The sequence below is a fragment of the Dryobates pubescens genome, chromosome 1 (genome assembly GCF_014839835.1).
Source record: "Dryobates pubescens isolate bDryPub1 chromosome 1, bDryPub1.pri, whole genome shotgun sequence".
NCBI lineage: Eukaryota > Metazoa > Chordata > Aves > Piciformes > Picidae > Dryobates > Dryobates pubescens.
In genome coordinates this window covers 57,444,793-57,469,947 of record NC_071612.1, presented here as the reverse complement: position 1 = coordinate 57,469,947, position 25,155 = coordinate 57,444,793, and the positions used below count along the sequence as shown (strand labels likewise).

At 37.7% G+C, this 25,155-nt stretch overlaps 1 protein-coding gene across 1 annotated transcript in view; it reads right to left on the bottom strand.

Annotated features, from left to right (window-relative positions):
• Nucleotides 1–25,155, bottom strand: part of TENM3 (teneurin transmembrane protein 3) — a 481,887-nt gene that overhangs the window by 370,116 nt on the left and 86,616 nt on the right. The window contains exon 2 of the mRNA XM_054166328.1: nucleotides 21,317–21,390. The gene's annotated coding sequence lies outside the window, so the exon portion shown is untranslated. The remainder of the gene's footprint in view (nucleotides 1–21,316; nucleotides 21,391–25,155) is intronic.

Sequence of the window (25,155 nt, the reverse complement as noted above, 5' to 3'; positions counted from 1 at the left end):
CCTGTTTGGTCCTCCTACATTTTGCAAATGCTCAGCATGGCAGCACTCTATCTGATCCCAGAAGAAATCATATGAAGAGAAGGGTCAGTCAATGATCCAGCTGTCAAGGCCCTGAACATTGCAACAAAGGCTATGAGAGAGTCACTGCTCTTGGTGAGAAAGATTCCACACACAAAACTTACAACTTTCTCAGTTTTACAGCATGTTTTTCCTGCATCAAATTTTACTTAGTTTAGATACCTGTCTTTAAATTTATTTGTGTAAGAGCCCTGGACAAGTTACAAATTCCTCACATTGCATCTTTTAAAGGCTCAGCAGAAGCAGCTTTTTTTCTAAAATCATTAAATCAGGCAATATTTAAAAAAAACCCCAGCAGACCTCGCTAACTGGGCAGGTCCCAAGTGATTGGCAATTGGCAAATGGGATGCCCACCTACAAGAAGGGCTGGAAGGATCAAGGGTTCTACAGACCTGTCAGTCTGACCTCAGTACCACAGAAGGTCATGGACCCAAATCATCTTGACTGACATTGAACAATAATGCCACTATACTTACATCACAGACAGGGAAAGATTAAAGAAAGTCTGCAAAAGGCACTTCCTTTTATTGGATAAATTCTGTAATTATGCCATATAGTACATGACAAGCCAAGTAATGTAGTGCTCTCCACAGAAACTGAAGATGACTTCAGTATACAATTGTGCAGTGTTTTTCAGTTGGGCACAGGCACAAGGATAGAAGTAAGCTGTGGGAAAACCTCCTGGACTAGCTCAATTTCCCTCCACGAAACTTTAAAATGACATTACAGTAACATGTATCCCTCACACTTATAATACATGAGGAGGATAGAATGCCTCAGGAGACACACACGATGTCTAGCCAAAGAAACATCAGAAAATTGGTGCAAGAGCTGAAAACTCCATTCAACCAGAAATGCTTGACTCTCTTACATGAACTACAGGGTTAGCTTGCAGTAAGTAAAACCAGAAGCACAGTTTGCTATCACCCATTCTACACTTTTGCAGAAAAAGATTTCTTTTAGTTCTTTTCAATCTCTTTTTTAGTCTAATGACTCGTTCGCAGAATTCACAATCTCTGGCTGCCTCAGAATTTCTAACACCAAGTCCACAGAATCTAACCCAGATGTCTAATTTGCCTGTAGTGGTGGCTTGGACCATTTTCCCCTCTTTATTAACAGCCACCTCTGTCTATGGCTGACATGATAAATGGTCAGCACTAATGAAAAATATTTACTAGTCTAACAAAAGCAATGATTCTCCAACAACAGCAGCAGAAAGAAGAACTGCTTCATCACCTAATGGCACTAATATAACTTGGAGGATTTGGCCTCAACATAAGACTACCACATCTTCCAAGCTATCCACAGAGCCGCACATGGAGTTTATGCAAGTTTAAGTTAAGATGATACCCAGCCAGAACAGTATGGATAGGTGACATACAATCCACATGAAAACTGCTTATAGAAAATGAATCAAGTAAAACAAATTTGGGACATAACAGATCAGAACGGTAAATTAATATGGAGCCAGAATTTGCACTGTATGGGCATTTTGATCTGGTTCTGGGGTACTGGATACTTCAGGGACTGAGTAATTGCATTGCTAAACCAGAGATGTTTTGAAGATGAGGAAACAGGCATACTCAACTGAAAAGATAGAAAGTGGGACAAAGAATGCAGGACCCAGCCACCACAGGGCTGGAGCTGGAGAGAACTCACAGCAGCAAACAACAGAACAAGTTGCTGGCTCCACAGCTGAAAAATAGGCATCAAGAGATGTGGTTTGGATGGAATAAACACAGCTAAAACTCCACCTTCTCTCACACTACCTAGTGAATCTCCAATAAATTTATGACTTGTTATGCATAAGAAGAAAAACATAACTTAATTGTCACCTGGCAACATGTATCTGCAATAAACATTAAAGTACTATTTTCTAAGAAAGAAAAGGCAGCAAAACTGGAAAGTAAATTACAGCTATTAATTCCCCATCCACATTTCTGAAGTTTCCCATTATACATCTTTGCAATTCTATTATGGCTGTGAGTTCATGACAGTCAGATATTGTTAGAGCAGCCCACCACTTTTAAATGACAGCTCTCCCACTTGAGGTATCAATTAGGTAGGGAAAAACTTAATAATTCAAATAGAGTTCAATCTCTTAGTATTGTAGTCAACATTTTAACTCTCCATAACAAATGACCATGTAAGATTTCAATTCTATAAAAAATGACTATGCAGCATTTTAGCAACCCATAACAAATGGCTATATAACACAACAACAAACTACCTTCTCAAGTATTAGATCAGTAAATAAGGAAAATGGATATGAAAGAAAAATCAGCACACCTACTCACGTTTTCAGGATACATTTGATTATGAGACCAAAACTGTGCATAAATTGTGAGACTGCCTGCATATCTAATGCATACCTTTTAAGATACAGGTAACACCACTCTATTTGGTTTGGCTGAGCTGGAGTTAATTCTCCCCATAGCATCTTTTGTAGTTCTGTGTTTTCCAGTGCTGTAGCTGGTGTTGATAACACACCACCGTTTTGGCTGCTGCTGAGCCAAGCACCAAAGTTGTGTTTTTCCAACATCCCCCCCACAACAACAGGTGCAGAGATGGGCAAGATCATGGGATGGGACACAGCCAGGCCACCTGACCAAAAGAGAATTCCATGCCATATGACATCAGCTGAGACATAAAAGCTAAGTGAAAGAAAGAAGTGTGGGGGGCGTTTGTTGATGGCATCTGTCCTCCAGAGCAACCACCACGTGTACTGAAGCCCTGCTTCTCAGGAATTGACCGAACATCATCTGCTGATGGGAGGTAGAAAATAACATCTTTGTTTGCTCTTGCTTCTGCAGGCAGCCTTTGCTTTGGCTTGTCATCCTATTAAATTGCTTCTACCTTGACTCACAGGCCTTGAGTTGCATTTTCCCTTTCCTCTGTCCATCTAAGAAGGGAAGTGATAGAGCATCTTCGATGGGCATCTGGCACTCAGCCATGGCCAAATCACCACAATGATACTATCAAGAAAAAATGTTGGCATTCAGCGTTTCCAATATAGTGATGTATTTAGTAAAAGTTTAGGTAATGGCGTACTTGCTAAGAGCACGGAAAACAATGTCATACAAGCATATGTTCAAATCATCGACTACTTTTGGTAACACATGCTTGACCTTTCTCAGCCTGTACTTAACACAGCTGGTTGGAGGTCCTCATGTGCTAGATTTATCTTTAACACTATGTATTCCTAAGGTGAGGACTATCATCTTCATCTCCGTGCAATATTTAATGCAGTAGAGTTCCTTCCCTCAGGGGCCTACTGGCAAATAAACATGCTAACTAGAAATGCTGAAGCATTAAGGTCAAGTATATCAGCCAAGGTCACTGCAAAACATAACACTGGATTGGACAACAGATCCACAAGGACACTCCCAGTGCAGCAAGTTTTCTAGCAATCTTTACAATATATTTTATTACATTTTTTGTTAATTTTTATACAATATTCAGTCTTGAGGAACAGATACATACTTACTCACATAACAAAAAATAAAAATCAATGGGAAACTAGCAGCTGAATTATTACAAATACTTAGAGCCCTTCAAATATCAGAAAGGTGTCTCCAGGGATTCTCAAAAGTTTAAATGTCTAATTTCTACCTAATTCCATATATACAAACAAGGTCTTAACCCATGTCTCTTGACAAGGGATTCTTACTGAAACTCAGAATAGGGACTCTGCTCTCATTTTCCAAGGCTGTGTCCATGTGTGGCAATTTCCTTCAAGTGCTTTGATTTCAAGTGGCTTTTCACAGGATCAGGGTCTCGCAGAAAAGTAACAACTATGCACCTGGCACGTTTACGTCTGCTTCGTCCCTTGCAATGACAAACTAATGCCATACCAAGTTAACCTTAGGTGAACAGAAGTGCTGTAATATTCCACTAAATCAGAATCAATTCCAACCTCTAGGTTTATGTTACAGAGAAGACTTGAAGAATCTGTTTCTAGCATTTCTTTTTTGGTGCCATGGACAGTGGCATTGAGTGCACCCTCAGCAAGTTTGCTGAGGACACCAAGCTGTGTGGTGCAGCAGACAGGCTGGAGGGGAGGGAGGCCATCCAGAGGGACCTTGACAGGCTGGAGAGGTGGGCACAAGCCAACCTCACGAGGCTCAACAAGACCAAGTGCAGGGTCCTGCATCTGGGTCGAGGCAATCCCAGGTACAAATACAGGCTGGGCAGTGACTGGCTGGGAAGCAGCCTGAGGGAGAGAGACTTGGGGGTGCTGGTGGACGAGAAGCTCAACAGGAGCTCTCAGTGTGTGCTTGCAGCCCGAAAAGCCAATCAGATCCTGGACTGCATGAAGAGAAGTGTGGCCAGCAGGGCAAAGGAGGTGATTCTCCCCCTCTACTCAGCTCTGGTGAGACCCCACCTGGAGTACTGCGTCCAGTTCTGGAGCCCCTATTACAAGAGGGATATGGAGGTGCTGGAAAGTGTCCAGAGAAGGGCCACGGGGATGATCAGAGGGCTGGAGCACCTCTCCTGTGAGGACAGACCAAGGGACTTGGGGCTATTCAGTCTGGAGAAGAGAAAGCTCTGAGAAGACCTTATTGTGGCCTTCCAGTATCTGAAGGGGGCCTACAAGAAAGCTGGGGAGGGACTTTTTAGGGTGTCAGGTGGACTAGGACTAGGGGGAATGGAATGAAGCTGGAGGTGGGGAGATTCAGACTGGACACGAGGAGGAAGTTCTTCACCATGAGAGTGGTGAAGCCCTGGAATGGGTTGTCCAGGGAGGTGGTTGAGGCCCCGTCCCTGGAGGTGTTTAAGACCAGGCTGGATGAGGCTCTGGCCAGCCTGATCTAGTGTGGGGTGTCCCTGCCCATGGCAGGGGGGTTGGAACTAGATGATCCTTGTGGTCCCTTCCAACCCTGACTGATACTATGATAAGCAGGTGTTAAGTGATCCTAAAAAGAGTGTCTTAGAAAAATATACCACAAAGGTTTTTTTTCTCCAAAGCTATAAAACTAGTTATAGTACAGATGAGTTCTATATGCAGTATAAAATTTATAAACTTTATGTTTGAGTATTTCTTGAAATATTTTTCTATAACACTTTCTGAGTAAAGTGGTCAAAAATTCCAGAATGTGGTACATGGATGATTTTCTTTCTGGCACAAACTCAGACTGACCAGCATAATTCACCTGTTTTGAGTTCCCTTAAGTCAGGGAACACAAGTGCCATGTCTGTACCAAACACTCATTTTGCTTTGAGATGTGTCCAAAACATGTACCCAATGAGGTATTTGGGAAAGGATATACAAGAGAGACCACATGAACAACTCCTCTCTCAGTGTTTTCATCATAATTCACAAAGACAGAACCTTAGACTTTCAAAGACACTTTGGATAAGATAGCAGATAAAATAACCTCCTCATTTCTGAAAATAATAATTTACAACAGTGATAGCTTTAGTTCCTTGCAGGAACTCGAATATCAGGAAGATATTCATGTTCATGATGTACAGAAAAAAAAATAATTTCTTTCTCAGACATGAAAAGTGATAAAACCTTATGGATACTTTTATCTTGAATTATCTGTGACTTTTATCTTGAATTATCTGTGACTTTTATAACCCCTTGATTAGCTAGAGGGTTACATGAGAAAATCCCTACACCTTCCTCATTTTATTTGTCCTCCAAGAACACACATCATAATTTCATATTTTAACTAGGCTATCTGTGACTTTCAGATCCTTTAGTCTCTTGAGAACATTACAATTCTCAAGCTGTGCAACTTGATGCACACACCACAACGCTATTTATTTTTTTTCTGAAGTTAGCTGAAAACAATGGTACTCTGACAGAGAGGTGAGAACCAAAAAAACCCCAAACCCTAGAACTACATGGAAGCTCCTCATCTCAGCATTAGAACAGACTGAGGACTCATAACATATAGAATAGAATAGAACAGGATAAACCAGGTTGGAAGAGACCTTCAAGATCATCGTGTCCAACCTATCATCCAACACCACCCAATCAACTAAACCATGCAACCAAGCATCCTGTCAAGCCTTGCCCTGAACACCTCCAGCAACGGCGACCCCACCACCTCCTCAGGCAGCCCATTCCAATGGGCAATCACTCTCTCTGTGTAAAACTTCCTCCTAACCTCCAGCCTAAACCTTCCCTGACACAGCCTGAGACTGTGTCCTCTTGTTCTGGTAGTGGTTGCCTATGCAAACAATATTACAACAGAATGGAAAGTTTCAGGAGTTACAAAACACTCCATAGCTGCTCAAAAATATCAAAATAGATGTCAACAACTAAAATCCTAATGCTGACTTAAAAGCAATGAAGGGCTATTACCAGAATATTCCTAGAAAGCATCAGTTGAAAGTTCTAAATTGAAACAAACAGGCTTGGTATCTTATGCAGATATAAAATATGGGATACCTAAATCAGAATCAGGATCCAAAATTTGCAAAATATACTGTGAATTCCTTTTTGCAGCTTCATAATTTGGCAGTGCTATGGTTAACAGCTGCACTTGATTATCTTAAAGGTGTTTTCTAGCCTAAATGATTCTATGATTCTGTAATGAAAATGGTTAAGCACTGGAACTGCCTACCATGAGAGGCTGTGAAATCACCATCCTTAGGGATTTTCTGAGCTTGACATAACAAGGCCCTGAGCCAGCTGACTCCACTTTGAAGACTGCCCAGTTTTGACCACGAAGATGGACTAAATGACCTGAAGAATATCCTTACAACTAAAATTATTCCTTGATTTACCTTACTGTATGCTGGAAGCCCTTAATGAGATGATAGTGAGAGGTGTTATAACTCCAGAATACGTAGTTAAGATCTGAATAAAGAGTTACCCCCCAGAAAATTAATTTACATTGGTGTACTACTGATTTCTGGTCAAAAATAAGGTTGGAACATCTTCAAATAAAATGACAGAGATGTACAACTTTGAGTAAGTTAGTAAAAAGGTCCCAGGAACTTAAGGCTCTGTTTGAAGAGACTTTGGTACAGTCCTTCTCCTTAACCTCACTGGCAAGCTTTCTTTATCCCTCCCATAAAACAGGCATTGCAATGGGGATGATTATGTCTCCTAGTAGGAGTCTGACCTCACAGAATCCTGTCCACTGTGTGTGCAGCCATTCACAGGACTCTAAAACCTGAAGGAATTCTGGTTTAACAGGTCATATCTCCAGGAAAATGGGTGAAAATAACAGCACCAAAACATGCAGCAATTCCCAAACTTGGTTTTAAACTTTAGCTAATGTTAAAACAAGCACATGCATGTGCAAACAGACAGTGTAAAGGTGCACTCATTTCCCCGTCTCAGTTTGCTCACCACTGAGAACTGCTCAAGCCAAAACTATTCTGCATATCCAAACTTCTCTTAGCATAGCTTTTTCTTTTCATTAGGGAATTTCTTGGCTTCCCTGAAACCGAACTGGAGACATTCCTCCTTTCACCAGGGTGAAACACTGCTCTCATTATAACATTTGGTCATCTCCATTTGATGACTTGTAGACCAGACTCACAAATGTCTTCAAAAGCACCTAGGGCATGATCAACTCTGAGTTCAGATGCAAAAAATCAGTTTGCCTGCCCAGCAGCTATTCCTGTGCCAAGAATGCTCCCTTTAAAAATGAAGTAGAATATTAACATCATTATTAGGCCTATTCCAGATGAAAGTTTTGCATATCACCACTTGAGGGTTTTATTTCCCCTGGTGTTTGCAGCCCAACTTTTGTACATTTTCCACAGCTGGGTATGAAAGAGAATCAATACAATCAAGACATTAGATTACCTAGTACATCACAGCATCCTTTCAGCCACATAGTGATGAGAATCCCAAGTACACTAGAGTCTAATGAAACTAGTGAATTTTAACTATTTAAGTCAGTCCAAGTCACTGCTTCTGCTGTCCTCCCCTGTTACCCTGTCCACAGAGTTCCTCCTTTGCTCTGATATTTTAATGATTGCAAGATGCACTGTCTCAGAAAGTAAGCACAGTACCAGAGGAAAGAAGAGATTAAGGTTAACATTTGCTCTGAGCAGATTTATGAACCAGTTTCACATGGTTTTATATAAGCACCAGCAACGACACAAAAGAACAGTGCACCTCTGCCTTACTTTTGCTTAAACAGCAACAGAATACCAATCTCACAAATGTCACTTATCATTTTAATATGGGGGGAAAAAAAAGAAAAAAAGAAGGTATACTCTTCAAAGTACTCGACATACCTATTGGCATCCCCTTCCTGAAGTACAAAATCATTGGATATATTGTGTCTTCCTGGATCTAATTAATTTACTTATTGCCAAAGTGTCATTTTTTTTGGGTGAATTTCAAGGCAGTTCTTCCCTCCCCTCAGTTTACACCAGTAATGAAAGATCAGGGAAAAAAAGTACATGTATATGGTGTTCAAGGATATATGTAGTAGTAGTGGCCCTGGTAGAGTTAGAAAATGGTTGAAGCTTAAAAGCCTTCTCCAACAACTGTGATTCTGTGATTTTATCTATCATACAGGACCAAACTGAGTGATTACCTATAGTGTAAAACACAAGAGCAGAATTTTTCCTGAAACTGCTAATAATTCTACTGAGTATCCAAAATTAATATCCAAATCACAGTATCCAAAATACAGAAGAACCACAAAACCTGCTGTGCTGCTAACAGGATGCTAAATGAAGTTTGTTATGCATTTTAGGAAACATTCACTGGCATCTAGTTTGTATTGTACTATAGTCGAATTCGTCCTAACCTGCCCACAACTTTGCTTGCAGAGAAATTCTTTACAACAGTACAACTATGAAATACCAATTAGATTGAGTAAATCTGTACATTATATTTTAACATGTTCAAGATACTGAAATAACTCCTTCAAATACTTTGCAGCATCATATGCTACTTTCTCAGGTTTTTTATCTGTACCTGCAGTGATTTGTTACATTATACTTTGAAATACTCTGCAGTTATAGCTGGACTACAAACTCCCTTTTCCCCCCTGCCCCTCAATTATTTATTAGCATCTCAGAATTCTTTAAAAATCTAGTGGAAGATCCACTTATAAGGCAGTCAGGTTCTGCCAAATCAGCTTCTGTTGAAAAGGCAAATGTTCAAACAGCAAGATTTTAAGACGAACACATACAGAATTAACTTTATTGTTTTTCTTTAAGTACCTGTAGCTCTAGAAAGATGCTAAGGAGATGGGTATTACCTCAAGAGGTTAATCTGCTAGGGATTATGTGCAAATTCACTTAATTTCATGGAAAGGAACGTCCATTACACTTTGCAACATCAACATCACCACCGCCTTCATTAAGAAGTTCAGCCAGAGACTTGTAATTGTTTCAGCGTTCAATGCACTTTCCATGCATACGTTCAACTGCCTTTTAGCTTTTCTTAAAAAACTATTAGCCTAACAGAAGTTCAATATGAAATAGCAACAGCAATGGATTCAGTAACAATCTTCATTAGAAAAGTAGGCTTTTTATGTCCCTGTGCATAACAAAGGCAGTAATTTTTGGCTCCGCCTCCATTCACTTACCCTTTCTATTGCTGCCTTTGCAAATAGAAGTCTAAAACTCCTTTCAGCATTCATGTGAGTGGAAAGTGCTGTTACTAGGCACCCCAGCATGTTGCTGCATGCCACCTCCAAAACACTATACACCCTTTTCCTTAAATACAAACTGAAAATGCTTGGCACCATGGGAAAAAACTGGTATGTCCTAAACCCATTTTTTTTAGATTTTAGTTATTTTGTTTTTCCTTCTATTGTCAAGGTTTGCAGGGTGATTTTCAACCATAAGGACACTGGTTTGGTTAGCAAACAGACCTGGTCAAGTCAGCTCACGCAGTTTAAAGCAGTACTACTGCTTCATCTCTGCGCCTCTTTCCTGTACTTGAAGGCTACATAGCTCAGCTTCCACAAGTAACAGAAGCAAATGCACAACGGCAAAGCACAGCTCAAGATATTTATTCAGAATTTTGGATATTTTCCAGAATACTACTGAATGAAAATTATTCTTTGATGATAACATGGTTAGTGAGACCTTGTATCACATGGTCTAATATTACACAAGCTAAAAGACCTATGGGTTTGTTTGGGTTTGTTTTTTTTCCAAGTTGTAAATAACACTCTGCATCATCCTGTTAGGTCAGTTTAATGCTGACATTTCTACAGTCTCGCAAGAGGGATATGAATTAGTATGAGTTTCTTCTAGGTAAATATTGATATCAGGTTCTACATTAATAAGTCATTCTGTGGCAATAGATAAAACTAATTTTGGACACCTTCATTACTACTACAAACAAGATACAGAGAAGAATATGAGAAGAGAACACTAGTGTATATACAGGTTAACATACAGTATTTCAGAGAAGCCATTTAAGCACTGGTTTAAATGGCAAGCTGCTGATACAGAATCTTACAAATAAACTGGTAAGGATAGTGGAAAAACACTATTTAAAGACAATGGAGGGCCTGAAAATATTCTATATAAGTGCACATAATAAGTTTAAAAAGCACATTTATAAACCTTACCAGAGGAATCTGAGGAAAAACAGGAAGGACAGAATGTCTTGTCAGGTATTTTTAAAGATACCTGAACACTTTCCAGCATTCCATAAACTAAAACAGAACACATAGTCCCTCTTTATTACTCTGCTACTCTTCCTTTGTCATGTGCTTATTCTGAAACTAACCTAACTGTGTGCATGACAACCTATGTAAAGAGGGGTTACGTTTTCCAGTGGTATGAGTCCTTTGTAGTTACCAAGCAATGAATTTTATTACTATAGAAGTAAAGCTCGAGTATGAATCATACAAAATAAGCATAATCCTTTTTTTCCTCAAAGAGGAGTTCCACTGTTATAATAATGACTGGAAAAATAATCATGCCATCAGAAATCTTAACTGATTCAGCTGGAACTCAAGATCCGTCAGTAAAGCCGCTTGCACAGGTTAGTGAAAATTCTTAGGATCCTAGCAAAAAATGTTATTAGAAGAAGATGACAGTTTTTCATATCGGATACTTCTGAGAAAGTTGAATGAAATTGGGGGAGAAAAAAGTAAGAAAAATGATTCACCTGCTCCTTACATATTAAAATTTGAAATTAATGTAGAAATATACATTTGTATACTAGCATTAAACACTGATAAATCTTTCAAGCATGTATCTGGAGATGTACTGAGCAAGCAGCATATGCAACAGCAATACTTGTTTTAAATTGGCTGCGCATTTAAGTCTTGAAACACTAACAATTGAAACTAGCAACAAATACCATGCATCGGTTCTTCTATGATGGAATTTATTATAACAGCAAATTTTACCTCGCACAGTGGTTTTGTGTACTTGGAATAGTATTTCCAAGGAACACTCAAGTACAGCTTTAAGTTCCACCCACTGTATCCTGAACACTCACAGATTAAGGAAATGCTTGCAATAGTGTTACAAACAAATAAGAAAACTGCTCAGCAGTTACAAAGAAACATAAATAACCCCCTGAATTTGCAAGTACAAAAAGACTCAGCTATAAGTGGAACTACCACATACAACTAAGCAGAATACTAAAAAAGCTACTTTATATGTATTATTAACGGCAATATTCAGCTATTTAGCATTAAAGAATAATAACATTAAACCCTCCCTTGGAGGTGATCATTTTGATAGGTCAGTAATTGAGATTTCAGAAGTTAACCTCTGACTAAAAGACATAAAGCCTTTTTAGGTCATGAGGTCCAATATGAGGTGTCTCAGCAGACAAGCATAAAAGTCCTAAAATAACAAGCACACACAGAGGTTTCTCTTAATTTGCCCTGTTGGATTCCTATAACAACTGCTTAACAACTCCATCCCCAGAGCAACTCTGCAGTCATCAACAAGACCATTTACCACATGATTTAGCAAACATATTTCCAAGATTTTCACTTACATGTGCTACACAGAATTGGAACAGAAATTAACGTAAGGCAATTTATGGGCAATACCGTTCTTGCCTTCACAGGTCTTTGCACATCAGATCCAAGAAGAGAAAGAAGCTGAATTTCCAGGATGCACACACAAGCTGTAATGCAAAGAAACCAGTTTCCTCCTCTCTGATTTATGGGCAATCAATCAAGCATCATGCCTGATTTCTCTAGCAGCCCAGGATTTGGGTTTGAGGGAAGACGATAAAAAAATAAATAAATAAAATAAATTCAAATCCATAGCAACTTTCACATAAACCAGTGGTGAAATTCATACTGTTCATAACATTCACAATGAAGTACACAGCCACCTTTCACAAAACAAGTCATTTTGTTTCCTTTACCCTGCAGTTAATTTTCTAACTGGAAATGTATCACAGCTCTGAAATATTTATGACTAGGAGAAAAAAAAAAGAACACCCAACAAACAAACAAATCAACAACCACCCCAACCAACCAAAACCCCCACAAAACTGAAAACCAAACCAGAACATGACCAAAAACCCACAAAAGGAAAGAAACAAAAAAATGCAACAATCGATCAAAGAACAACCAAGAGAGCAGGAAGTTACAGCTTAACACCAATTAACTTCAGTTTCCAGAGAAATATAGAAGTAAACTGCAGGATGGTTAAATGACTGAGCTGCCATCTGCTTCTGTTCTCAGCAGCTCTTTGGAAGCACAGCTACCACAGTGAAGTGCTTGCCAAATACTAGAGTTGAGAGGACAGTACACAACCTGAGGGAAGCAAGGCAGCAAAGTAAAGCTTTGATATCCACTTCTCTGTAGGAGTCACCTACATTCATCATGTTTCTAATCCCAAACCAGAGAATCTCAACAGATAACCTAAGTGCTACATGTGTTCTGGGTCTGCATCTTCCTGTTTGATGCTCCTACACCTGCTGGTATGCAGAACTATTCAAAGAGAATATTTATTTGTCCAGAAACATTTCTACTGCCTTGGTAAAATAGCATCAACCTGCATGAAGGCACTGTTACATCTTTCAGTCTGTTTCCATCTCCTTAAAATGCAACTAATCAGATTAACAAGCAGCCTTACAACAGATTAATCTTAGACTGTAAATTCTCAGGTTTTTTAAAAGTATTTGTTTTATACTTCTGTTGATACACATTGCTTAGCTAATTTACTATACAGACCATCCAGAGATGCTACTGCAAAAAAATTTTATGCTGTAATGATCGACAAGTAAGAAAGCTAACAATATTTTATTCAATTATCAGTTTCTTGCAAATGGCAATTATCCAAGAAGCAACTCAAATCAATTGTAAATTTAAGCACTTTGGGGTCACACATACTGGCTAGTATTTCGCTGATCTCTGATTCCCCAACACCTCAAGGTAAAAAAAAAAAAATCCTAACACTTCAGACGTTCTGAAAAACTGCTGACTCAGAAGCATCATAATGCAACAAGAACCAAACCCAAACCGAACCCCACACCACCAAACCAAAACCAATCAAAAAAAAGAACAACAAAATACACACACAAAAAAGGCCAAAAAGACAACAACACAAAAGCACTTGCACTTAACAATCTTGTTTCTTTTCATCGTTTAAAAGGGGTCTTATACATTATTGTCTGCACATCTATTGCTCGGAGATCCCTTTCCTTTCACACCAGTTCTCAAATTCCTGAAAACCAAAAATTTTCTGTTTTGTGTTTGTTTGGATATTTTAAATATATATATATATGAATACTGTAATTTAAGCCAGATAAATAGATGAGTTTTATAATTTACATCAACTTAATAATCCATTCCCTCTCGAATTTTGCCGGCCGTAAGAATGACAGTTTTGAATACTGCTTGTTATTTGTGTAAGATTGGTACGAGGTGCTCCCTCCAATTGTAAGCAAATTATACAATAGAACACTATTAAAATGTCTAGTTCAGAAACAATGGCAGAATTTCTAGACAGAAAAAAAGTTATATTTTCTTCTTGGTCAAAAAAATTGCAATACAGGAATTACCTTTCAATCTCAATTATTCTCTCCTGAAAAGGATTAAATTGAAACAGTATCCATCAGACAGTTTAGTCATTGATGATTTAGTAACACGTTATACAATGTATACAATGCCTGAAAGCAAAATACACAGAGAAACCAAACCTATTCAAATAATCTGATGACACTATAGTAACTTGTTATTCAAAGAATCATCCAAGTCAGTCATTCTCTCAAAGCCTTTAATTTTAGATGCAGTTAACACCACAGGAATACAGTCATCTTAAAGTGTGCAGAGCAACGCTTCTAAAAACATGCTTGAAATTATCCTTTTAGTCAAAGTTTGCAAGATAAAAGTTTTCAAGATAAAGCCTCTTAGAATGAAGCGAGTGCCAGCAGTATTCTTCAATTACTCCTAGTTTTTAGGATAGCAGTAGAGATATTGTGCAGTACTGGACTAGAAAGATGAAATGGGTAACTACAGTGAAATCTGCATCACACAAGAATGAGACAAAATGACTGTCAAATCACCACCAGGACGCAACTGTCAAGGAGATGGATACACGGAAAAACCCTGCCACAATCATGAGAAAATTTCAGCTGATTTCAGCTGATTAGCACCTATCTTTTTTTTTCCTACTTTCAACTACTGCAACTGAGTCTCAGTGATCAAGATTCTGGTCTTGTTTTGTAAAACTGTCTGATTATTATCTCCTGCATGATATCAAAAAAACCCCACACCAATGCTATTTTCTAAGCTTTTACAGTACCTGCCTTGAGTGTTTCCCCAAATATAACTTCAAATACACAGAAATGTTTATTTTGGTATAGGTGTTGACCCCAAATAAAAACTTGGTGACCTCAGAAGTGGATGTCCTCCTTTTTGAACATAATTGAGAAAAAAATGAGCAAAGTTTCAGATCTGACATAGTTGCATGAACAGCCTCTTGTAAAATATCATTGCTAAATGTTAGGATAATTATTCTACACCTGTTTGCTCCTCTCATCTTTTACCTTCTAGAGCAACTAAAAGAGATTAAGGAATTTGTGGTTGAAGAATTGGAAGAAGAAAACATTAGTCCTTACAAAAAGCATTTCTCAGGGTATGTCAGCCCTGGAAAAGCCTTAGGTCCATATACATCTTCTCTACATGGTAACACAGCAGAAACAAAGCTCCTGGGCTCTTCTTCAATGATACACAGCTAGGGCTATCAAAGAGACATCTTCAGACCTATTAACAAAGAAATTGATCTCAATCAAACACTCCTGAATGCAAATGGAGTGTTAAGTCACTTATGGAAAAGTTCTAAATTTATCATGGAAAGATAGCAGCAGCTTAATTAAGGTTGTTATCAGCTTCCATTATGAATATTTGCTCTCAGCTCTCCAGTTCTCGCCTCAGACATGTGACTTGATTTAGCAACTAATACACATTAAAGACAGAGTTCTACACTTGTAAGAAAGTTCTGCACCAACCCACATTTGTCAGGTTTCAATTTTCTTCTCTTTTACTGTGAATTACTTGGTACATCAAGTAGATTTGCACAGAAAAAAAAAATGTAATTAAAGCACACTGCTTTTTATTGAGTAATTACTGCTTCTAGTGACCTAAAAAGGAACATTCAGTTCACAAAGGCATTCACTGATAGCTGCACAAGGCTGTTTTACTAATTTAACTCCAAAGATTCCAATATCAAGAACCAAGCATTTCATTTGTGAATAACTTACCATTAGTAACTTCATAAAAGGCAAGTGCACTACTATGATCTTTCTGTACTGCGAGTTATTGAAGCTCTTCCTTTGTTCTGCAGATAACCGAGGTCCATGTGTGAACAATATTCTAGCCTGAACCCCGGTAACACATTTGTCAACCTACTTCCTTTAGCTGAGGTTAATTATACCCTCCTTTAAGTTGGCCTTTTCCATTCCATCTTCCTTGCCAAGAAACCCATGTTTTCATAAACACATTATAGCTTACTACAAATTCACACAATTCTTAGAAGTGTTCCAAAATACCTGACTACAGAAAAGCCACCTTGAAAATTACTGAGATTTTCCTCCTTCTATAGCAGATTCTCTCTGCAACCAAAGAAAGATACAAAGGTGATGTATTCCCGTCTATATTGTTGTAGCTCACAAATGCTTCCCACATTCCTTACAAAAAGCAAGCCTCAATCCTTCATGTTGATCTACAATAGTCAGAGGTGCTTAAGCTGAGTATAAAGGTTCTTCTTTCACTGAATAACTAGCACATTGTAGTCACATGTTTCTTGCAATGCTTTTGCAGATACTCCTTCAATAGTTCAAAGCTTCCAAAAGGATAGGGATGTTCATCTGCAAACATCATTAACTTGACCAATTGTCATCGCTAGTTTTACAACATAGTAGTAGCAAAGCATGGACAAAACAAGCCATGAAGTGAAAAGGAAAAGAAGAGCTTTTAGAACAAAAGCAAAACAAAATACTTTTTAATTTACTTTTGAATTACTTTTTAATTTGAATTACTTTTAAGAAGCAGTTGAGCTACCAAGTAAAGCTTAAATGCTTGCTCATCACATCACTTACAGATACCTAAAGGAAACAATTTGCCCCTGTCCAACAACACCAATTAGTCGATTATAACATCTGTATCCAGGCTAACATTATTACTATGAAAGATGGTAGGATTTTTATTTCCTGAATGTTACAACAAGTTCTTTTTTTTTTTTTTTTTTTTTTTTAGAAGGTCATTAATACCCAATAGGGAGAAAGGAGTAGTATGCCTTTGCCAAGTGAATTTATCACCATATTTGTCAAAGTTAGAAACTTCCCCAAACATTCCTCTTCTGTCATCTGCCACACCAGAAAAATAAGTGAGCCAATGAATATACTAGCTTAAGATGGTCTTGCCAACATAAGCCAGGACCCATCCCGCACCAGGAAAACAACAGTGGTGTAAAGGACCTCTTGAGACAAGAACGGCAAAAACAAGACAGCTGTCCTCACTATTCTGGGTAACTTTCACAACATCTAGCTCATAATACCTACAAATCACCTTTATCTAGAAAAGCCTCACAAACCAGTCTCCACCTCAGACCCAGAAAATCCTACACCATGAAATAACTGCCTCCTCCTGTTAGCACTTGCACTGAAGATGTCCTTTAGAACTTCACTGGAATGCTTCATTGTAATTACAGAAGCAGAAAGCAGTACCTATCGTATCCCCTGCTCCCTCTTTCACCCTGTGTCAGGGTGAAACTGACGACATATGATTGGTGCCTATGAATTTTTGTAAGAACGCATAAATAAAAAACCATCATGAAGAGCTTCAGTGACTCAGGAAAAAACAACCACCAACCAACCAACCAACCATCTCGTCACTGCTTAAAAATCTCTCCAAAGTCACTGGCGGTTTCATGTGAACAAGGGAAAACAAAGGAATTGGAACATGTATTCTATGGAGAGATTTCAACAAAGGCTAAACCCTTGTATTTCTTCATTTTTGTAGTCTGGCATCTTTTTCTTTTATTCTTGGCAAATACAGCAGATCTCAGCAAGGTATTTAACCAGGCTGAGAGACACCCTGATTAGAGTTTTGAGAATGAAAGCAGGCTGAAAACATGCTCAATTGTTATTAAAAAATATTTGCCTCTACCATTGTCTTATGCAATTCATAACCAAAAAAAGAAAAACCTACAAACTTTTTAAAATACAGAAAAATTTTGTTAAGTATTTCAAATACTTTTTTTTTTTAATAGAAATATCTGATTTAATTTTCAGATTTTAATTAAATTCGTTGGTTATTGGCTATTCACACATTCCTTGTCCTGCATTTTGGCTACCAAATTAAAGTTCTGCTCGAGAATAACAAGGACAAAAAGCAAACAGGATCAGGAGTATGGTTTGATTTTCTTACACTAACAGCTATCATAGATTTACTGAGTTTCAAAGCTTTGGTACTGATGATAACTCTGGTGGGGAAAAATAAGACGTATTTATTTACTATCATTTATTACAGATGTTTTACAGCATAAGATACGCACAAAATAAAAATACATTCTTTTTGCTAAAAGTTACTGTTCTGTCTATCCATTCAGAGATAAGGAATGGCCTATTTGCTAACTTTTCCAAATTAAGACATACCAAAAAGCTGACATCTTGGGAGGGGGAAAAAGAAAATTAAAACATTTCCAAAAAATCACATCCATGCTGTATGCAAAACATTACTCAAGACCAGACAAAATTGAAGTCTTGAATCAACATAAGCTACTTACATAAGGCAACTCAAGTAATCAAACATTTAGAGTGTAGAATACAAGTGATAGCTGAATTAAACTCATATCCAAACCAGTCAGATCAAAGAATTAACACGTCAGTCCTCTAAGCAAAGCAGGTTATCAAGCCAGTCAAGCAGTTACAGATACATGTTTTCTTTCTGATTAGAAGTAAGTGTGGGATACATGATTGCATGCCAGATAGTTATTGTTTCTAATGTGCCTTAGGTCAAACGTGGTAAACTTCACATTTCTAACCAGTGCTGTTTGTAATAGATTGGATGAAACACGTTTACAAAAGAATCGATAAATGTAAAGACTGGAAAGAATTAGAGAGGCTTGCAGGCTTGTACCTATTGTCTGGGGGAATTAGATGTCAGTTTGAGTGTTATAACTCCAACAAAGGTTTCCTAGCTTTAATTTACTAGAACACATAATGGGTGATGTAGAAGCTGGGAAACACTAGTCAGTCTGAATACATTACTTAAGAAAGAGTTAATGAATGTTACAAACATTATTATAGTCCTGGCATACTTTCTCTGATCATTCATTTTTACTTAGCAAAGGGTGTTTCTTTGTGAGGCTGTTCCACTTAAAGTTTAAGTCTCAGAAGTGAGAAACACTACAACATGTTTAAAACATGGAATAAATAAATCACAATAAATAGCAATACTAAAAGCTATATAAACAGTGATAGACAGCTTTCCAGTCTGTCTCACATAGTGTATACATTTGCATAGCTTATGCACTTTTACAGGTCAGCTATATTGCATCCTAAAACTATCTTCAGAAAATATTCCATTTGCAAACTAATGCATAAAAACAAATGTATAAAAGAAGACAAGCAAATAAATACAGGCCAGAGCGCAATGGAAAAAAAAAAGTCACCGACGTTCTTTAAAACCTAAAAGACTGGCTGATATCAGAAAGCATATCCCAACTCCAGCTGACATATTAAAAACAGTAACTTGATTTCCTAAGGATGTTTAATGCTTCAAGCAGTTCTTGTGAAACACAACATCCATACCCTTTTGTAATGAAATATTTCAGAGACATTTGACTTTTAGTCCTCGGTTCCATCTGACCTTAATTCAAATGGGTAATTTGTAATAAAAAAGGCACAACTTCCCTATTCCGATAAAGTAATTAAGACATAAGGTATAGTCTATACAATGCTAACTATAAGGTTTATCTTGGATTATCTCAATATATTTCCTCATATGATCTGATTTATAAAGTAGAAAATGAAGAAACAATGATGAACAAATTACCCACAAGCTTTTCCAGATAAACCATACGGTCTACTGTTCCAACACACAAAATGAAATTTTAAACACAAAATAGCGTTGTTTAATGCCATATTCCACTGGGTAAAATTGGATACAGAAGGCTGGGTTTCTCCATCCCAGGTTCCCTCTTCAAACCACAAACTGTTCATGTGCAGCTGATAAGTACAGTATCTCTGAAACTCCCTTTATAACCCAGTGCATACATTGAAATGGTCACTGGAGTGTTATTCTTTCCCAGGGAAATGTGTAAAGAACCCAATTTCTGATGACAGAAATGTATTCTATCATAGGATTTTGAATAACAAGTTATTGAGTTCTTGTTCTACCGTGATAGGAAAGCCTCGCTTGGGACTTTCAAGTTCATATGACAAGAAGTTTCTATGACCATAAAGAAAAAGGTATACATACATCTGCTCTACAAAGCGTGGCCTTGTTGCCAAGAATGACTTTGTCGGTATCGCCACCTCCAGATAAAAATAAATGTAACCTATGTTCACATTTATATATTAAATGCTTGCATATACCGGTACAAGGATGTTGGTATAGTTTGCTCCACTCTACTGCTGCACAGATTTGTTGTCTGTCCTGCCAGCAACAACCTGTGCTGTTAATACACTCACTCATGCTTTAACTGATACAAAGTACTGCTAGTGACTACGCTACACCTACAGGAACAAATATGCATATCTGACATTTTGCTTCCTTCTCATTTAAATCTACTTTAACAACTTGAAAGCCTTGTCACTTGGACAGCTAAGGTCATGATTTTTGAAGAAGGTTCACGGCAGGCAAATCTCAAAAGGCTATGTGAGTCTCTCTTTGTCTGGTCACATCAAAAAAGTTTTAAAAAGGGTTAATCATTGCTTTAAAGTAAAAAGGAAGTGCACTTCTCAACAGAAACCACTGTTTATTCTCCTTTCAGCTGTTCATTGCAGTTCATTCTGGTAGGCAAAAATTGGGATGGAAAAGTTTAGAAATAGCTATTCCTAGAAATAGCTGCCTCAGAAAGAGAAGACAACCGATTAACCTTCTGGTGTATCATTAGCCTAGTAAATTGTAGCATTCCGTAGTACAAACACATATTATGCGGCCTGTCTCTGAAAAGAAATCTTACTCCAATTTTTAGTCCCATATATTCCTTTCACTTGTGTTATTACAGAAATTAAGTATTTTTAGATGCTAAAAAAAAAAAAAATTAAATCTATAGTTCCTTCTTCTGCTATCCCCTCTTACACACAAATTGAGAGTTACTACTCTTAAGTAACACTTAGAAAACTGATGAGTTGCCACCTTTTAAAACTGGGACACAAGGGCCAGGCATTGCTGTATTCTGAAAGCAGAAAAACATCTTTGGTCAATGAAGTTTTTTCACTGAGAAACTTAGGGGAAATACTTCCCTGGCAAAGAGTATGACTCACCTTGCCTCAGCCCAAAAAATATATTCCCAGCTATACCTTCCTTTAAAATTCATTCTCACCCTGGTTAAATATCTGAACAAATAGCTAAAGTATCATTTTCTTACTGGCAGTAAGTCAGGGAAGAAGCATACCCATTTAAAACAAAACTAGATGTGGGGAAATAGAAAGTTCTGCATTTCAATAGATAAAGGGTAGGATCTATGTAACATCAATTAAGGACAAACACAAATATTATTTGGTTTTAGGCATTCACAGAAAAGAGCAAACTATTTTTATATATGGAAGTGTCATCATTCTGAAACACCACTCTTAGCTTTCCATTTTCTTCTCACTTCCCTTCCAATATAATACCAAATAGGACACAAAATGGCAGCTTACCTCTAGTGTTAAAGAAACAGTTGCCTGATTGTTGCCAGTGTCTCAAAGACTTTCTTTCACCTTGCAATAGACTCCTATGGAAAACGGAAAGGCAATTATTCAAGTAGAATCAACAAGGAGAGAAAGTGTTCTCTCACTAACACAAAACTAGAAAAGTACATAGTCTAGTTGTAAAGTACTTCAGTGTAAGAAGCATTCTCCATGAGAAGGAACAAACTGTCTAAACAAGAGGTACAGTATGGAAGCAGCTTCTTTGTTTTATGCTCAGGTACAGAGAAAAGAGGGAAAGGAGCTAGGACATAGTAACAGAAAGATGAAGTCAGTTCCTACTTGCTAATTAATCTGAAATCACTAAGTTTTTACCATAAGGATGGGCAAATAACAACACAGGTTGCTGAGAGAAGCCACAGGGTCGCCACCCTGCTGGTAGTCAAGAATGTGCTAGGTGCAACACTGAGCAAGCCAATTTAACCAGGCCAGCTTTGAGCTGAGCAAGGACCAGGCAACCTCTGGAGGTCACTCCCAACTTAAATACCTATTCATATAGAAACACAAAATAATTTATAACAGCAATTTTTTTTTTTCAAAAATACAGGCTTACTGTACTTCTGCCACAGAAAATAGCCTAAAGAGTGTGGCATCCTTCAATATCTACGGAAAATTAATAAGTAGTCAGCACACAGCAGAAATAGCAACTTTCTTAATCTCTGCCATTAACACCAGAAAGGAAACAGCTCCCAGGACACCTGGAATATGCTCTCATCTTGTCAATGCAATAACTATCTCTGACTTAATTGCAATACCCACTCCCTGCCCTCCTCCTCCTCACGACCTAAAAAAAAAACCCCAAACACCAAAACAACCCACCAAAACCAAATGAAACAGAAAAACCCAGACAAGCAAGCAAAAAAAAACACACCAAACCCCAAAGACACAAATCAAAAAAGGTAAACGCCAAAACCATAAAAAACAACCAACCATAAATGCACAAACAACAACAAAACCAAACAAAAAAACAAATGCAAAACCCAGACCCACACACGAAAAGCCAACTCAAAAACCACACACGAAAAAAGCAACCAACCAAAAAACCAAACCAATTCTTTTAAAAAGCACAAACAAGAAGTGGGTTTAGCTGACAAACTAACTCTTAATGGGAGGAAAGTCTCTCTGTTTTGGAAGCTTTTACATGTTCTTCGTATGAAAGGAGAATCCTTCCCTAACTCATCATTGTAAGAAAGCTGTGTTCTGTTTGTAGAAATATACTTCAGGGAAAGCCCTATGGCAATATAGTCTTTTTTTTCCCTGCTGTGAACTTCACAGAATATTCTTCCATGGTTGGTAACTGTCAGAATAATCTATACACTTCGCAATTTTAACCCCCCTCCCCCCCCATTACATTTAATTCCTTAGTGCGTATAGTCTGAAATACTATAAAAGGAAAGACCTACCACCTTTTACAGGGAAGCTCCAAGATAGCATAAAACCAGCTTGATTGCTTTATCTAATTATAAATGTTAGGGTATCATTAAATACTGCCTCAGAGAATATTTCAGTATTATAGGTACCCCCATGTAAATTCCCTGTTTTTCAATTTAGGAATGTGTACATAGCACTTAGTTCTGCTGCAAATGTTTGTTCTAAAGTAGATTCTCCCTGTATGTATCTTCACTGTTAATCTCAACAACAGAGTGGAAGGATCACATGGCTAACAGACAATACCTTAAATTTAGCACTAATATGCCAAATTTTTCTTTCCATGAAATTATGCCTGTCAGTCCAGAAAGATTCATGGAGGAGGAAACAACTCAATATTCCAGCAATTTCTATCTACCTTTCAAAACAAAAGGCCAGGCTTACTACACTCATCTCCAGTACAGGAATCATTAACATAAACTATCTCTTGATTCATGAACATCTCAGCAGGCAAGAGATCACTTTCTCCCATTCTAAACCTGCAGTTATTTTTCCGTGTTTATGTTGTTCAGACAGACAAGAAGCACTGCATATTCACCTGCAGACACCTGCGGAAGCACACCCGACAGTCTTTTAGATTATAAACTTAGTGCAAGTACCTGTGCAGAATACTTAATCTGCTACACAGAGATGTATAAGGACATGCTGCTATTAAGACATTATTGTAGTTTGGCCTATTTGAGATCTCTTTGAACACTGGTGCCTAAGCTGTTTATCACACTACGCATGGCACCAGTACAGGTAATCAATAATATCTGCAACTTAGCAAGACTGAAAAAGCAAGCCTACAAATTAAGATGGCAAGCATGTGGCTTGCACATGCACTCTCAGTTACAAGAAATCAAAAGACAGACATTTTTTGCTAACAATGCGTTAACAAAGAAAGCTATTCTGTTTGTTAAATTCCATGCAGCCCACATAACATTAATTAGCACGATCTTCATCTGCAGTGATGACATCTTTTACATTAGAGAAGTACCAGGCTTCAGAAAGGCACAACTAAAAGTTTAGTGTATTTTCTTGAGTAAAATGGCATGTTCTATTTTTGCCAATTACACACATTAAAATCAAGGAAACAAATTACACCAAACTAGCAGGCAAGGAGGAAAAAGTTAAAACAAATTTTATTGCCTTTAGCATGTTCAGGCAGTTTCTGTGCTGTAGATACCACAAATACGAATGCAAGATTTTTCTTTCTTTTTTTTTTTTTCCTATGGAGATAAGAGAACCAACAGACAAGACATTGATGGCTGTCCTAGGGAATCTCTTTCAACCTCTTGACACAAATACTACACACTGTAACATCTAGCAAAAGTATATTTAAAGTCATTTTGACTACAAAGGTGTGTTAGCTTTTCCTCTTTATGTTCCCATTTTACAACTTTAGCAGCACTTTGAAAGGATTAATGTGATTGCCCTTATTTTACTGGTTTTTAAAATAAAAACATAATTACTAAATGAGCCAACAAAATTGCTTGTAACAGTTTCCAGGGTGATCCTCACATTCCAAGAATCATTCAGCCAAAGTAATGCTGTCACTACTTTCAGGAGCCTGAAAATAACTTTTCCAGTGATTACCATGTTAGTGACTGCCAGATAAAGTATTTTTGTCCCTTTGCCATAGGCAAACAGTATTTTCTTCTGAACAATTTGATCTTACACTGTAAATTGTAGATACATTCTTAAAGGTGCATATTTCACTCCGATCTCTTCAGTAAAAACAAGCAAGATATTTCCTGAATGGAAATGATTTTGCTTTCAGATCTTCCACATTATCCTTTTTTTTTTTTTTCCCCTAGTTACTTGGTCAGGAAAGACAACTGGATATACATACAGCAGTTGAAACTATTCAGTTCTCTTGTACTCTTGAAATGCACAACATTATCAGACTATGTGGAAGAGCAATAATGGAACAGTAACCAACAAGCTCTTTGTCTTCCCAAGGCCACTCAGAAAATATTAACTATCCGGCAATGGCTTAATTAGCCTTTGTTGTCTCGGTAAAAATGGAAGTATCTTTTCTCTCTGAGGACTTCACTCAACTTTGACTTTATATTCTGAAAGCCACAAAAACCTGTGCAACTCAATACCTTTGGTCAGGTTCATTATAAGGCCTCCACGATGAATTGTTGTAAAAGGAGATAAAATATTTTCTGGTCCAACACTCAGCTGTTTGTAAAGACTGTGCTGATTATTCTGCTCTGTCATCAATTTAAACCTTCTCAATCTCCAATTAACAGCTGAAAGGGACTGCATAAGCATATAGATGAACATGCTACATAGCTCATGCCATCAGCTAAAGAGAAGTCTAGTAAATCAGACTGCAGCATGCACTCTGGTTATATACATAAATCTTTTAATAT